Raw genomic sequence first — 17,531 nt, forward strand, 5'->3', positions numbered from 1 at the left:
TAAGAAAACCGAACAGACCTTGGCTGCAGCGGAAACACGATGTGCCGCAGACCGTAGGCAGCGTCCGTTCTTCGGAGTTGCTCGACGAGGCTGGCGAGAATTTCCGAGCGCCGTATACGGCCACAAACCACATGTCGCTCAAGACCCTATCCCGCAACGGGGTTTCGGTGGCATGACATGGTGGCTTGGTCGCAACGCCGTTCGAAACGGGTTTCTGTTACATGACGGAAACGGCAGTGAGCTCCGATATCTAAACCCCGTTGAGGCAGCGAGCGAAGCCTATCTGACTTGCCCATTGTGAGCTAAGCCTAAAGCTGTATGCGTCGCGAATCCTAGCTCACCGCGCTTCCGTCACGGAACAGAAACCCGATGGCGATGGCCCGTGAAACCTCTCTTCTGTACGCTGCGAGTTGCTTATTATTATTCAATGCTCGCGGAAACAGCGCGAGTGGACATTAAATTTCCGCTAACAGCCCACAGCGGGTTTCACGGGCACGTCACCCTCGCCGCGAGGCTGAGCCTCGCACTCACCTTCGATGCCGACGGCCTGGCTCGGAGAGTTGTATTCCTCGGCAGTCGTCGGTGAGTCGCGGGTGTAACGGCTCCGACGAGTCTCCGCTGGAAGGCGAAGACCACAGCAACCCAACGGCAACGAGCACAAAGTCACGTCAACGAGTACTGCCGCTTGTACTACGGCGAAAGTAATTTCCGTGGCTACCACGAACGAAGGTAGAAGAGCGGTCTGGCGGTCGCATTTTTCACCCGCGATGCAGCTGCTTGCGCATGCGCGTTGCTGTCGGCTGCTAAAATGCGATCGGTCGCTCTGCGTTGTCACCCTTATCAGCTAAAGAAAATTTCCCCTGGGTGCAGAGACAGGCGAGCAGTGACATGTGCACTTCGCCCCACCGCTGCTTCCGTGGGCAGACGACGCGTCGTCACGCTTTCTGCGGCTATACTTTTTTGTTTTCGGTGTCTGCCGCCGGCCAGTGTAGATGAAGCGATATCAAGACTGCTTTACAGGGGCAAGATTCGCCATGCATGCGCGTGCTAGACTTCTTGGGCGACGTTTTTTCGTGTTCTTCATCACCTGCCCTTAAAAAACGGACGAAAAAGAAATGAAAAATTTCCGTATTCCTTCGTGTCAATTCAAACACCTAACGGCTTATAATCTCAGGTGTTTAAGGGAGGACTAAACAATTTTCAGATATATGCTTTTTGAGATCAAAATATGGCTTTTGCTGCATATTATTACTCGTGTTGGCGGACACCAGAAAACCAGAGAATCGTTATAAGTAGTAAGCTGGTTAGCTAATATTCAATAATATACCTTTTAACTAGCACAGTTAGGTAAGCAAAGCAGCAATGTGGGCTAGTTGGTTGTACATTTGGTCTGAGTAACGCACTACACACTAACAAAACGACAACTGGAACGGGGGACTTAGGGCAAGCGCGCTTGTCCTGTGTCCCCCGTTCAAGTTGTCGTTTTGTTAGTGTGTAACGCATTATTCACACCAACAGTTAGGTGCCTAGTGGCAATTAGAGATTTACAGCCAGTCGTTAGTAATAGCTGTATAGGTTTTTAGCATTTATAAATTATCCTCGGCGATGTGGATCAACAAAGTTTGGCGACATCGGGCCAAAATAGATGCGCTTTCGGAAAGCAGACAGGCAAAGCAGCCTCTCCAGTGCATGTAATTAATCAAAAAAGCCAAATTTTGTCCAGCCAAAGCGCCAAGGGTACTCGCGTTTTCGAAATTATAAAAACTGATATCGCTATTACTAACGACCGGCTACAAATCTACAAAGCAGATGCGCTCTTGGATGAACTTTGTTCTTGTTGGATCCACATTTCATCGATGGTGAGCTTGTACACGTCAAGCTTTGCTGCATGTTTTCGAAAAAAATTAGCGGTCTAATCCGTGCTGCACCTAGATTATTCCACTGCAGTAATTGATGCGTGCTGACCCATGTTCTATTTGCCATAGGCAAAGTATAGTTTTTGAGGAAAATGACTTCTAATCAAGCGCCAGCCAGTAGTAGTAAGTTGTTTATTGAAATAATAATAAAAGGGAACCAAAACATTTTTCCTAGGCCTGGCATATGCCACCCATACTGAAGCACCTGATGTAAAGGATAGCAGGCAGAATGGAGAAATGAAAGAGGCGAGGGGACAGGAAGAGCGGATAGAGGGACAAGTACGTAATATACACAAAAACTATTTACACAAAGAGCTCTAACCACTGAAAAATTGGGTTTGGGGGGAAGGAAATGGCGCAGTATCTGTCTCATCTCGGCAGACACCTGAACCGCGCCATAAGGGAAGGGATAAAGGAGGAACTGAGAGAAGAAAGGAAGAAATACGTAGTGGAGGACTCCGCAATAATTTAGACCGCCTGGGGATCTGTAACGTGCACTGACATCGTACAGAACACGGGCGCCTTTTCGTTTCGCCGCCATCGAAACGCGGCCCGCGGTAGGGATCGCACCCGGGTACTCCGGATCAGTAGCCGATTGTCCCAACCACTAAGCCAGCGCGCAAGCGCTATTAGGCCAATTTGCGGACAAGTGGCGCCATCTGGCAGGAGCACCGCCAGCCAATGCACATGCGCTTTTCGGCCAACTCGCGGACAAGTGGCGTTATCTGGTACCGCTATTACGATTCTTGTTTGAACGGCGCGCGGCAAAACTTGATTCTGGGGCGCACTCTCCCAGACTGACAATCTTGTGTCTTCGCAAAGTCGTTATTGTTGGTAGCAATTTAAAAAAAACAGTTTACAGTCAGTACTGCTTCACTTGACATATATAACAACAACGAACGAGATATTTTTTTGAAAATCCTCTGAGCCTCACTAGGGCGCCTATGAACGTCCTGCAGCATTAATTGGTGGACGGAACCGTGAATGACAACGAAAGTTCAAAATGTAGCCGTTTTGCTGGCCTAACCACTGTCCAAATGTTATTCGCAACCGTAGGAATGAGCTTTCACCACGATTACTGGCGAGTTCCGGCTTTGGGAGCGCTGAAAGGTGACGCCTGCTCTGTGCACGTCACGCGGCAGCTATTGCAGCCAGGAACGTATAAATTATTTATCCCTGTTAAGACGCAATTATGAATTTCTTGCACTAGCGAAACAGGCAAAAAGCTCAAGACAGTGGATGAAACCACATCTCTGCACTAGCATTCGAAGGGGATGGATGAGACTGTCCTGCACATCGCCATACACTTGTACGCTGAGTTACTGGTTACCCGGTCAGGGATTGCTATCGGTGGAATGATGTCGAAAATCCATTGCTCGACTTGGAAAGTAAGCAGTATGAAAGGTTCTACCTGCTCAGAATTAGGTGGTTAAATAAAGAAAGAGGGAATATATAGAGTTTGTAGTGTCTGATTGCTGACTGAGGTTGCAAATGTTCTGTGCGTTTACCGCTGATCCATAGCAAAGAACGCTGAATCGGCGGAAAGAAAGGCCCCCTGAACTCGTGCTGCCCCTATCGGAGGCGCACACTTCCGGTCACAATTAAAACCACTATATAGCAAGCACCAGAGTTATAGTGAGCAACATTATAGTACGCTGTACCACAGTTGCACGTTCGATGGATGGATGGATGGATGGATGGATGGATGGATGGATGGATGGATGGATGGATGGATGGATGGATGGATGGATGGATGGATGGATGGATGGATGGATGGATGGATGGATGGATGGATGGATGGACGGACGGACGGACGGACGGACGGACGGACGGACGGACGGACGGACGGACGGACGGACGGACGGACGGACGGACGGACGGACGGACGGACGGACGGACGGACGGACGGACGGACGGACGGATACGGCTGAACCCTTTAAATCGGGCGGTGGATAAAGCCACCTAGCCATGACATGAAATTTTACTGGCTAGTCATGCCCCCTAGTGGTTGTAAGGGCGTGACCCTTGAGGTCACGACCCCCAACACCTTTCTATATAATTAATAAATGTTTTCACCACCACCACCATCCGCCGACCTAGAGGCGCCACTTGGCTCAGCGGAAACATATGCGGTCACAAAGACACCACCAAAATAAGGCGTTCAGCGAGCATTAATGTGGAAACTTAGTACAAAACATCCATCCGAATTCCTAGTTTGTGCAGCTGACCAATATGTTTTCGCTCATTTTAGTTATTTATTCTGATGAATCGCTACCACCTTCACCAGCAGCGGCAGTAAAAAAAATATGAACTAGCAGGAAATCTGTGAGGGGTTACTGATATACAAGACCACTGTTATTTATCGTCTATCAAAAGGAAGTATTGAAATCATTTTATGTTGACAAACAATTTTGTAATGGAGAATTTTTTTTAACAACTCTGCGTCCATCGTCACGCTCCAGCTAGTAATACCCAAGCGTCTTCTTTGCTAAATACTACGTGTCAAGTGCTGCGTGGGATGCAACGTAACAAGCTCATTGCAGGTTTCAATACCACGAAGCGATTCTAAGCAGAAGTTACATTGTACGTGATGCGAATCTTTCTGGTTATTTTTCCGGGTGTTTTTCTTTCCAAGTTTTCCTCCTTAAAACGTCGAATGATACGTTAGTGAGGTCTGCACGCGAACTGTACGGAAAGCTGAGCGTTGCGATAGAGAACAATTGGAAGATTATGTAATGAAATCACAAATTCATTTTTATTTAGGGCGAGACATTGTGGAATCGAAAGCCGCTTAATCCACTTTTGAAATAAGTTATTTTGGGGCACACATCTAATAGACGTCCTGATTGTGGGGCCGATTTTCTATGAACAGGGCATCTTACCAGTTTTGCTGCAGCGCCAGGAAGCACCGAGAAACGTTGTAGTCACGTCAACCACAACGAGCTCAAGTCGGCTGGCGCCGGCGAGCACACGAGTGGCGACAAGAAGCTCGGACGAGGCTGCTATGCAAATGATTTATTGACAGTTCTTGTGAAAGAAGTCGCGCTAGAAGGCACAGAAGATCCTTTCTTCTTTGTTTCCACAGTCAGGTACCGTGATGGTAGATGAAGACTGTGGAGCACATTGTTCGACGAACACGCTGAACGCCGCAGCGAAGGTGATGTTTAAATGCAGTTCATGGCAAGAGCACGCTGAATGCTTTAACGATGCACATTTTACGATCCAGCAGGAAAGCGAGGTGCTTCTGGCACGTCACAGTGCTTGTGGGGAACAGGAAGTCTTGCAAGACGCGCGGCTGTCACTGCAGGGCCAGATGTGAAGTAAGAAGACATGCACGGTACACGAAGCAGCAGGTCCAGATGGTGTGGGTGGTACACAGGAAAGCCACAGTACCTGCAGAAACAAAAGGAGATATAAACAAAATCGCACGAACAAGAAATTGGCGCGCGCACTCTGACACCATTCAACCAACGCTGCTAGAGGCCCAGCAAAATTATTTTCTTGCCAGTAAAATTATGAAGTTTCCTGACATTTACCCTCGTGGTAAGGCGAATTTCATGGATAACTGCCCAATGTGGTCGACGAGTGACGGGACGTTTACCCTGTGGCAAAGGGTAACGGTGTGTCGTGGGGTACCGTCAACAGGCGTCGAGCATGGTCGCTCATCCATCTATAATATATGCACTGACATACAAGCCGGTGAGGGAATGCTGAACATTGACAATGCAGGAGTATCCGGGTGCAGTAAGCACTCAATGGGTACGAGTGTGGGGATTAGGGGTATTACAGTGCATAAGTGGATTTTGCGCCTCCGGTTGGCTGAGTGTGGTGGCTGTGCAGGCCGTATATGTGCTACATTGCAGGAGTGTAAGGGCGTGCGCGGACGACTCCCAGACTTCACAGAACGACACCCAAACAGCTATCAGTGACAAATGTAAATGAAAAGAATCGAAATCAAACAAAAGACCGCAGGAGCGGGATTCGCCTGCAATCAAATAATAAAAAATAATGAAACGCAGCAATAGCTGAAAACTAATTTTCAGGAGAACAAAGAAAAAGTAAGAAAAGGACGAGGGAGAAAGGGTGTACAAAGAACGGGGAAGTTGAGGCTTCGATATATTGACGAGCCGGCTTCAAGAGGAGAAAGCCTCACAAGCGATATAAAAATAATACAAATTCGAACAGAGTGAAAACTACACTTTATCGATAGTTCCTGTCAATACCTGATCAGTCTGGCTTAACACAGAAAAACGAAGTCCGAAAGGCGTCTACTCACTTTGGGTAGACACTCCAGGCCTCAACGCTCCGCCTCGAGTCAATGGCCAAGGACAGGGACAGGAGATCGAGGCAGCTCCATACGCCACGTCGGCAGTAGCTCCGAGCTGGCACACTGGAGCCCTCGCAGCGACGACGACAGGCCGGAAGCAGCAGGTCACCGCGTCGAACGGAACACCTCTGTACACTCATATGGAAAAAACTGAAAGGCTCAGGTGCAAACATACAGGTGAAATACGTAAGGCAACAGTAAAGGCAGGGAAAGAAGAAGCAAAGTAGACAAATAGAGCAGAAAGTATTTTCAAGAAGGAAGCCACCTTGCACACCGCAAAAGAGCCGGACTGACGTCCACCTTGCCTGGTCAAGAGGCTCACTTGAAAGTATGCAAAACTAGGTAATTAGCACGTACAGGCAATCAGGAGTGACTGTGCACTGATCAGAAAAGTGAACTTGCACACCTCAAAAGAGCAGGACTGACGTCCACCTTGCCTGGCCAAGGGGCCCCCTTGAAAGTATGCAATAGGTAGCTAACTAGCACGCACAGGTGACCAGGAATGACTGCACTGATCAGAAACGTACCCTTGCACACCGCAAAAGAGCCAGACTGATGTCCACCTTGCCTGGCCAAGAGGCCCCCTTGGAAGTATGCAAAGGCAGCTATTTAGCATGTACAGGTTATCAGGAATGACTACACAAGAGACAAGCGAGAAAACAATTTATATTGAGCAGGATGAACAGACGAAATGTTATGAGGGCCATTAACTGTTGTAGACTAGTAACGCAGACTTGTACTGTCAGTAGCAAAGCTATTGTAGAGGGAGGAGGCATCATACGTGCGGCAGGAATTGACCATCTAGCGTGGTGCGTGGATGCCGGACCTAGCGAGAGATCCGAGCTCGCACTTGCTGAAGTGGCTCCGAGAACCCAAGTTGGCGTATCTGCAAAGACAAGTCCAAGGGAGACCATGAGCTGGTGCATCTGCAAAGATAAAAACTGAACGTTCTTCAAAAGCAACCGTTACGCCTTGAGTCTTCCAAGGGCGTCCGAAGTTATACGCTGAACACTGCACTGTCTGGAAGAAGCGTGAATATACCACGCAATCTTCGCCTAAACTGCATCTTCCGCCCCCTCTGCGGTTCCTGGGTGTCGATACAAACTTAGGGGGCACCGCTTTCGTCTGCAGCCATGTCAGTCTTCTCGTTTCGATAAGTCACGGTCCTACTTATCGAAAACGCCGAAAACTGGACGCTGCGATGCAGTGGCCGAAGCTTTCGACAGTACAGTTTTTGCGACGGTAGGCAGAGGGTGCAGGAAAGGAACGTTTCACGATCCGCAACTGCCCCATCGGGCCAGATGCCATCGCGAGCCGAATGCACCAGTGACGTTGCACCAAGCATGAGAATGCTGGAGTGAGCACATCTGCAAAGAAAAAAAAAAGGGGGTGACAGACACGCAAGCATATCGTCGCAGTTTCACATACTCACCGTGGGAGCAAAGCGGGCGCGACCGAAGCCTTGCGCCGCGGGGCTGAAACAAGTAAGAAAACCGAACAGACCTTGGCTGCAGCGGAAACACGATGTGCCGCAGACCGTAGGCAGCGTCCATTCTTCCGAGTTGCTCGACGAGGCTGGCGAGAATTTCCGAGCGCCGTGTACGGCCACAAACCACATGTCGCTCAAGACCCTATCCCGCAACGGGGTTTCGGTGGCATGACATGGTGGCTTGGTCGCAACGCCGTTCGGAACGGGTTTCTGTTACATGACGGAAACGGCAGTGAGCTCGCATATCTAAACCCCGTTGAGGCAGCGAGCGAAGCCTATCTGACTTGCTTATTGTGAGCTAAGCCTAAAGCTGTATGCGTCGCGAATCCTAGCTCACCGCGCTTCCGTCACGGAACAGAAACCCGATGGTGATGGCCCGTGAAACCTCTTCTGTACGCTGCGAGTTGCTTATTAATCAATGCTCGTGGAAACAGCGCGAATGGAGCTTAAATTTCCGCTAACAGCCCACAGCGGGTTTCACGGGCACGTCACCCTCGCCGCGAAGCTTAGCCTCGCACTCACCTTCGATGCCGACGGCCTGGCTCGGAGAGGTGTATTCCTCGGCAGTCGTCGGTCGGTCGGGGGTGTAACGGCTCCGACGAGTCTCCGCTGGAAGGTGAAGACCACAGCAACGCAACGGCAACGAGCACAAAGTCACGTCAACGAGCACTGCCGCTTGTACTACGGCGAAAATAATTTCCGTGACTATCACGGACGAAGGGAGAAGAGCGGTCTGGCAGTCGCATTTTTCACCCGCAATGCAGCTGCTTGCGCATGCGCGTTGCTGTCGGCTGCTAAAATGCGATCGGTCGCTCTGCGTTGTCACTCTTATCAGCTAAAGAAAATTTCCCCTGGGTGCAGAGACAGGCGAGCAGTGACATGTGCATTTCGCCCCACCGCTGCTTCCGTGGGCAGACGACGCGTTGTCACGCTTTCTGCGGCTATACGTTTTTGTTTTCGGTGTCTGCCGCCGGCCAGTCTAGATGAAGCGATATCAAGACTGCTTTAGAGGCGCAAGATTCGCCATGCATGCGCATGCTAGACTTCTTGGGCGACGTTTTTCCGTGTTCCTCATCACCTCCACTTTAAACAAACGGACTAAAAAGAACGGAATAATTTCCGTATTCCTTCGTGTTAATTCAAACACCTAATGGCTTATAATCTCTATACACCAGGTGTTTCAGGGAGGACTAAACAATTTTCAGATATATGCTTTTTGAGATCAAAATATGGCTTTTGCTGCATATTATTACCCGTGTTGGCGGACACCAGAAAACCAGAGAATCGTTATAAGTAGTAAGCTGGTTAACTAATATTTAATAATTAACTTTTTAACTAGCACAGTTAGGTAAGCAAAGCAGCAATGTGGGCTAGTTGGTTGTACATTTGGTCTGAGTAACGCACTACACACTAACAAAACGACAACTGGAACGGGGGACTTAGGGCAAGCGCGCTTGTCCTGTGTCCCCCGTTCAAGTTGTCGTTTTGTTAGTGTGTAGGGCATTATTCACACCAACAGTTAGGTGCCTAGTGGCAATTAGAGATTTACAGCCAGTCGTTAGTAATAGCTGTAGAGGTTTTTAGCATTTATAAATTATCCTCGGCGATGTGGATCAACAAAGTTTGGCGACATCGGGCCAAAATAGATGCGCTTTCGGAAAGCAGACAGGCAAATCAGCCTCTCCAGTGCATGTAATTAATCAAAAAAGCCAAATTTTGTCGAGCCAAAGCGCCATGGGTACTCGCGTTTTGGAAATTATAAAAACTGATATCGCTATTACTAACGACCGGCTACAAATCTACAAAGCAGATGCGCTCTTGGATCAACTTTGTTCTTGTTGGATCCACATTTCATCAATGGTGAGCTTGTACACGTCGGGCTTTGCTGCATGTTTTCGGAAAAATTAGCGGTCTAATCCGTGCTACGCCTAGATTATTCCACTGCAGGAATTGATGCGTGCTGACCTATGTTCTGTTGGCATGGGCAAAGTATAGTTTTTGAGGAAAGTGACTTCTAATCAAGCGCCAGCCAGCAGTAAGTTGTTTATTGAAATAATAACAAAAAGGAAGCAAAAGATTTTTGCTAGGCCAGGCATATGCCACCCCTACTGAAGCACCTGAGGTGGGGCAACGGATGTAAAGGATAGCATGCATAATGGAGTAATTAAAGAGGCGAGGGGACAGAAAGAGAGGATAGAGGAACAGGTACGTATATACACAAAAACTATTTACACAATACGCGCTACCCACTGAAAAATTGGTTTTGGGGGAAAGGAAATGGCGCAGTATCTGTCTCATCTTGGCAGACACCTGAACCGCGCCATAAAGGGAAGGGATAAAGGAGGAACTGAGAGAAGAAAGGAAGAAATACGTAGTGGAGAACTCCGGAATAATTTCGACCGCCTGCGGATCTGTAACGTGCGCTGACATCGTACAGCACACGGGCGCCTTTCCGTTTCGCCTCCATCGAAACGCGGCCCGCGGTAGGGATCGCACCCGGGTACTCCGGATAGGTAGCCGATTGCCCCAACCACTGAGCCAGCGAGAGAGAAGAGAGAAGTTGTTGCCAGGAAGAAAGAAAAGGAAAGGAAAGTGCACAGGCCTGCCCACTGGCTCAAGCCGAGCCACATTCTCTACATCATGGTCAACACCAAAGTCCTTCTAAGTTACAATCGCTACCACGTGCAGATAGTAGGAGAGTTGAAAGATGGGATAGAAAGACAGGATAGTAAAGACGCGCTAAAGACAAGGCCGATCCCGGAGGCAGTGCAATACCGGGCCAATCGGTGGCGGGAGTGAAGCATCCTTCAAATTCTCCATCACATTTCCAAAAATAAGTCCAATTGGACCCGTAACAGACACACTACGGGGTCCGGACAATCACCTGAGCCACCGCCAGTGCGCAAACGGTTTTATGCCAATGGATGGATGGATGGATGGATGGATGGATGGATGGATACGGCTGAACCCTTTACATCGGGCGGTGGCTCAAGCCACCTAGCCATGTCTTGTGAAATTTTACTCCTGTCTTGCTTTTAGCCACCAATCAGATAACCTTCGCTTGGTTACTTCTAACCTCTTAAAATCCACTTTCCCTTCACTATCCCTAAACCCCAATGCCTTGGGTAAGTCAGCCCCGCTGCCTTCCACTGTAGGGTGAAGCCCTTTACAGAAAAGTATCAAGTGTTCAGCCGTTTCCTCCTCCTCTCCGCACGCAATGCACAAAGTGTCTATCTCCTGGTACCTGACTCTATACTTCTTAGTCCGCAAAACTCCAGTCCTGGCCTCAAACAACAAAGAACTTCCCCTACAATTATCATAGATATTTTCTTTGACAATTTCCTGTTTAAAGGTCCGGTATGTTTCTAGTGCCGATTTCGTCAGCATCCCTGTTTTCCACAAAGCTCTCTCTGTTCCTTTAACCTTTTTCTTAACCGATAATTGCTGACTTGCCCCCTTACTGCTGTCCAGATATTTGCTTGTCAATTTTCTAGTTCGCTTTCTCCATTTCGTGTCAACATTCTTTATATACAGGTATCTGAAAACTTTCCTAGCCCACCGCTTTTCCTCCATCCTTCTCAATCGTTCCTCAAATGCTATCTTACTGCTAGCCTCTCTGCTCTCGAAAGACGCCCATCCCATATCACCCTGTACCCCCTGATTTGGTGTATTGCCATGTGCTCCCAAAGCTAACCTCCCTACTCCCGTTGCCTAATTTCCAGCCTTGCTTGAACATCTGGCCTCATACACAGGACCGCATTCCCGAAGGTCAGGCTAGGGACCATCACCCCTTTCCAGATCCCTCTTACCACCTCATACCTATTGTAATTCCACAGTGCCCTATTTTTCATGACAGCTGCACTCCTACTAGCTTTATTCATTACATATTTTTCATGCTCTGTCAGATACTCAACACTGTTATTTATCCACACCCCAAGATACTTGTACTCATTCACTACCTTTAGCACGAACTCCTGTATTCTATGCTCGCCGCCCTCTTCATTAAATGTCATGACTGCAGATTTTTCCTTACTATACTTGAAGCCTAATCTATCTCCCTCTGTACTGCATATGTCTAACAACTTCTGCAGGTCTTCCTTGTTGTCAGCCATTATCACTATATCGTCCGCATATATTAGTCCCGGTAATGTCTGTTTAATCAATTCCCCTTGCTTGAAAAAAGATAGGTTGAAACCTAGTCCGCTCCCCTCTAGCTTGGCCTCCAAACCTTGCAGGTACAACATGAACAACAAAGGGGACAGAGGACATCCTTGTCTAAGCCCCCGCTGTATCTCTACAGGCCCTGATACATTTTTTTCCCCATTTTATGAGCACTCTGTTACCTCTATATATATCTTTTAAAAGATTAATTACTCCAATTCGCGGACAACTGGCGCCATCTGGCGGCAGCACTGCCAGCCAGTGCACATGTGCTTTTCGGCCAACTCGCGGACAAGTGGCGTCATCTGGTAGCACCATTACGATTCTTGTTTGAATGGCTGCGTGCCGGGCCGCGGCGGCAAAACTTGACTCCGGGGCGCACGATCCCAGACTGACAATCTTGTGTCTTCGCAAAGTGGTTATTGTTGGCAGCAATTAAAAAAAAACAGTTTGCAGTCAGTACTGCTTCACTTGACATATATAACAACAACAAAGGAGATTTTTTTGAAAATCCTCTGATCCTCACTGGGCGCCTATGAACGTCCTGCAGCATTAATTGGTGGACGGAACCGTGAATGACAACGAAAGTTCAAGATGTAGCCGTTCGGCTGACCTAACCACTGTCCAGATGTTATTCGCCACCGTAGGAATGAGCTTTCACCACGATTAATGGGGAGTTCCGCCTTTGGGAGCGCTGAAAGGTGACGTCTGCTCTGTGCACGTCACGCCGCAGTTATTGCGGCCAGGAACGTATAAATTGTTTCTCCCTGTTAAGACGCAATTATGAATTTCTTGCACTAGCGAAACAGGCAAAAAAGCTCAAGACAATGGAAGAAACCACATCTCTGCACTAGCATTCGAAGGGGATGGATGAGACTGTCCTACACATCGCCATACACTTGTACGCTGGGTTACTGGTTACCCGGTGAGGGATAGCTATCGGTGGAATGATGTCGAAAATCCATTGCTCGACTTGGACAGTAAGCAGTATGAAAGGTTCTACCTGCTCAGAATTAGGTGGTTAAATAAAGAAAGAGGGAATATATAGAGTTTGTAGTGTCTGACTGCTGACTGAGGTTGCAAATGTTCTGTGCGTTTACCGCTGATCCATAGCAAAGAACGCTGAATCGGCGGAAAGAAAAGCCCCCTGAACTCGTGCTGCCCCTATCGGAGGCGCTCACTTCCGGTCACAATTAAAACCACTGTATAGCAAGTACCAGAGTTGTAGTGAACAACATTCTAGTACGCTGTACCACAGTTGCGCGTTCGATGGATGGATGGATGGACGGATAGAAGGAAGGAAGGAAGGAAGGAAGGAAGGAAGGAAGGAAGGAAGGAAGGAAGGAAGGAAGGAAGGAAGGAAGGAAGGAAGGAAGGAAGGAAGGAAGGAAGGGGAAGGAAGGAAGGAAGGAAGGAAGGAAGGAAGGAAGGAAGGAAGGAAGGAAGGAAGGAAGGAAGGAAGGAAGGAAGGAAGGAAGGAAGGATGGATGGATGGATGGATGGATGGATGGATGGATGGATGGATGGATGGATGGATGGATGGATGGATGGATGGATGGACGGACGGACGGACGGACGGGTGGATGGATACGGCTGAACCCTTTAAATCGGGCGGTGGCTCAAGCCACCTAGCCATGACTTATGAAATGGATGGATGGATGGATGGATGGATGGATACGGCTGAACCCTTTACATCGGGCGGTGGCTCAAGCCACCTAGCCATGTCTTGTGAAATTTTACTCCTGTCTTGCTTTTAGCCACCAATCAGATAACCTTTGCTTGGTTACTTCTAACCTCTTAAAATCCACTTTCCCTTCACTATCCCTAAACCCCAATGCCTTGGGTAAGTCAGCCCCGCTGCCTTCCACTGTAGGGTGAAGCCCTTTACAGAAAAGTATCAAGTGTTCAGCCGTTTCCTCCTCCTCTCCGCACGCAATGCACAAAGTGTCTATCTCCTGGTACCTGACTCTATACTTCTTAGTCCGCAAAACTCCAGTCCTGGCCTCAAACAACAAAGAACTTCCCCTACAATTATCATAGATATTTTCTTTGACAATTTCCTGTTTAAAGGTCCGGTATGTTTCTAGTGCTGATTTCGTCAGCATCCCTGTTTTCCACAAAGCTCTCTCTGTTCCTTTAACCTTTTTCTTAACCGATAATTGCTGATTTGCCCCCTTACTGCTGTCCAGATATTTGCTTGTCAATTTTCTAGTTCGCTTTCTCCATTTCGTGTCAACATTCTTTATATACAGGTATCTGAAAACTTTACTGCCTAGTCATGCCCCCTAGTGGTTGCAAGGGCGTGACCCTTGAGGTCATGACCCCCAACACCTTTTTATATAGTTAATGTTTTCACCACCACCACCATCCGCCGACCTAGAGACGCCACTTGGCTCAGCGGAAACATATGCGGTCACAAAGACACCGCCTAAATAAGGCGTTCAGCGAGCTTTAATGTGTAAACTTAGTACAAAACATCCACCAGAATTCCTAGTTTCTGCAGTTGACAAATATGTTTTCGCTCTTTTTAGTTATTTCTTCTGATGAACCGCTACCACCTCCACCAGCAGCGGCAGTAAAAAATATCAACTATCAGGAAATGTGTGAGGGTATACTCCTATACAAGACCACTTTGTTATTTATCGTCTTTCAACAGGAAGTGTGAAAATCATTTGATGTCGAGAAAATTCTTAATGGAGACATTTTTTTAAACAACTCTGCGCCCATCGTCACGCTCCAGCTAATAACACCCAACTGTCCTCTTTGCTAAATACCAAGTGCTGCATGGGATGGAACGTAACAAACCTATCGCTGGTTTCAATACCACGATGCGATTCTTTGAAGAAGTTACATTGTACGTGATGCGAATCTTTCTGGTTATTTTTCCGGGTGTTTTTCTTTCCAAGTTTTCCTCCTTAAAACGTCGAATGATACGTTGGTGAGGTCTGCATGCGAACTGTACGACAAACTGAACGTTGCGATAGAGAACAATGGAAGATTATGGAATGTAATCACGAATTCATTTCTATTTAGGGCGAAACATTGAAATCGAAAGCCGCTGAATCCACTTTTAAAATAAGTTATTTTTGAACACGCATCTAATAGACGTCTGGATTGTGGAGCTGATTTTCTATGAACAGGGCATCTTACCAGTTTTGCTGCAGCGCCAGCAAGCACCGAGAAACGTCGTAGTCACGTCAACCACAACGAGCTCAAGTCGGCTGGCGCCGGCGAGCACACGAGTGGCGACAAGAAGCTCGTATACGAGGCTGCTATGCGAAGGATTTATTGACAGTTCTCGTGAAAGAGGTCGCGCCAGAACGCACAGAAGATCCTTTCTTCTTTGTTTTCAGAGTCAGGTATCGTGATGGTAGATGAAGACTGTGGAGCACATTGTTCGACGAACATGCTGAACGCCGCAGCGAAGGTGATGCTTAAATGCAGTTCATGGCAAGAGCACGCTGAACGCTGTAACGGTGCACATTTCACGATCCAGCAGGAAAGCGAGGTGCTTCTGGCACGTCACAGTGCTTGTGGGGAACAGGAAGTCTTGCACGACGCGCGGCTGTCACTGCAGGGCCAGATGTGAAGTAAGAAGACAGCATGCACGGTACACGAAGCAGCAGGTCCAGATGGTGTGGCTGGTACACAGGAAAGCCACAGCACCTGCAGAAACAAAAGGAGATATAAACAAAATCGCACGAACAAGAAATTCGCGCGCGCACTCTGACACCATTCAACCAACGCAGCTATAGGTCCAGCAAAATTATTTTCTTGCCAGTAAAATTATGAAGTTCCCAGACATTTACCCTCGTGGCATGGCGAATTTCATGGATAACTGCCCAATGTGGTCGATGAGTGACGGGACGTTTACCCTGTGGCAAAGGGTAACGGTGTGTCGTGGGGTACAGTAAACAGGCGTCACGCATGGTCGCTTATCCATCTATAATATATGCACTGACATACAAGCCGGTGACGGAATGCTTAACATTGACAATGCAGGAGTATCCGGGTGCAGTAAGCAATCAACGGGTACGGGTGTGGGGATTAGGGTTATTATACAGTGCATAAGTGGATTTTGCGCCTCCGGTTGACTGAGTGTGGTGGCTGTGCAGGCCGTATATGTGCTACATTGCAGGAGTGTAAGGGCGTGCGTGGACGATACCCAGACTTCACAGAACGACACCCAAACAGCTATCACTGACAAATGTAAATGAAAAGAATCTAAAGCAAACAAAAGACCGCAGGAGCGGGATTAGCCTGCAATCAGATAATAAAAAAATATGAAACGCAGCAATAGCTGAAAACTAATTTTGAGGAGAACAAAGAAAAAGTAAGAAAAGGACGAGGGAGAAAGGGTGTACAAAGAACGGGGAAGTTGAGGCTTCGATATATTGACGAGCCGGCTTCAAGAGGAGAAAGCCTCACAAGCGATATAAAAATAATACAAATTCGAACAGAGTGAAAACTACACTTTATCGATAGTTCCTGTCAATAGCTGATCAGTCTGGCTTAAGATAGAAAAACGAAGTCCGAAAGGCGTCTACTCACTTTGGGTAGACACTCCAGGCCTCCAGGCGCCGCCTCGAGTCGATAGCCAAGGACAGGGGCAGGAGATCGAGGCAGCTCCATACGCCACGTCAGCAGTAGCTCCGAGCTGACACACTGGAGCCCTCGCAGCGACGACGACAGGCCGGGATCAGCAGGTCACCGCGTCGAACTGAGCACCTCTGTACACTCAAATGGAAAAACTGAAAGGCTCAGGTGCAAACATACAGGTGAAATACGTAAGGCAACAGGAAAGGCAGGGAAAGAAGAAGCAAAAAAGAAGAAGCAAAGTAGACAAATAGAGCAGAAAGTATTTTCAAGAAGGAAGCAACCTTGCACACCGCAAAAGAGCCGGACTGACGTTCACCTTGCCTGGTCAAGGGGCCCCCTTGAAAGTATGCAATAGGTAGCTAACTAGCACGCACAGGTGACCAGGAATGACTGCACTGATCAGAAACGTACCCTTGCACACCGCAAAAGAGCCAGACTGATGTCCACCTTGCCTGGCCAAGAGGCCCCCTTGAAAGTATGCAAAGGCAGCTAATTAACATGTACAGGTTATCGGGAATGACTACACAAGAGACAAGCGAGAAAACAATTTATATTGAGCAGGATGAACAGACGAAATGTTATGAGGGCCATTAACTGTTGTCGACTAGTAACGCAGACTTGTACTGCCAGTAGTACAGTATTGTAGAGGAAGGAGGCATCATACGTGCGGCAGGAATTGACCATCTAGCGTGGTGCGTGGATGCCGGACCTAGCGAGAGATCCGAGCTCGCACTTGCTGAAGTGGCTCCGAGAACCCAAGTTGGCGTATCTGCAAAGACAAGTCAAAGGGAGACCGTGAGCTGGTGCATCTGCAAAGATAAAAACTGAACGTTCTTCAAAAGCAACCGTTACGCCTTGAGTCTTCCAAGGGCGTCCGAAGTTATACGCTGAACACTGCACTGTCTGGAAGAAGCGTGAATATACCACGCAATCTTCGCCTAAACTGCATCATCCGCCCCCTCTGCGGTTCCTGGGTGTCGATACAAACTTAGGGGGCTCCGCTTTCGTCTGCAGCCATGTCAGTCTTCTCGTTTCGATA

The 17,531-nt window shown here is 48.1% G+C and overlaps 1 long non-coding RNA gene across 1 annotated transcript; it reads right to left on the bottom strand.

Annotated features, from left to right (window-relative positions):
- Positions 1-15,170: 15,170 nt before the first annotated feature.
- On the bottom strand, positions 15,171-16,701 carry LOC144107184 (uncharacterized). The gene is made up of 2 exons (XR_013309245.1): positions 16,445-16,701; positions 15,171-15,559 (listed from the first exon to the last, which is right to left on the bottom strand). It is a non-coding gene; the product is annotated as an uncharacterized LOC144107184 (long non-coding RNA).
- Positions 16,702-17,531: the final 830 nt, after the last annotated feature.

The sequence above is a fragment of the Amblyomma americanum genome, chromosome 10 (genome assembly GCF_052857255.1).
Source record: "Amblyomma americanum isolate KBUSLIRL-KWMA chromosome 10, ASM5285725v1, whole genome shotgun sequence".
In the NCBI taxonomy this organism is placed as follows: Eukaryota; Metazoa; Arthropoda; class Arachnida; order Ixodida; family Ixodidae; genus Amblyomma; species Amblyomma americanum.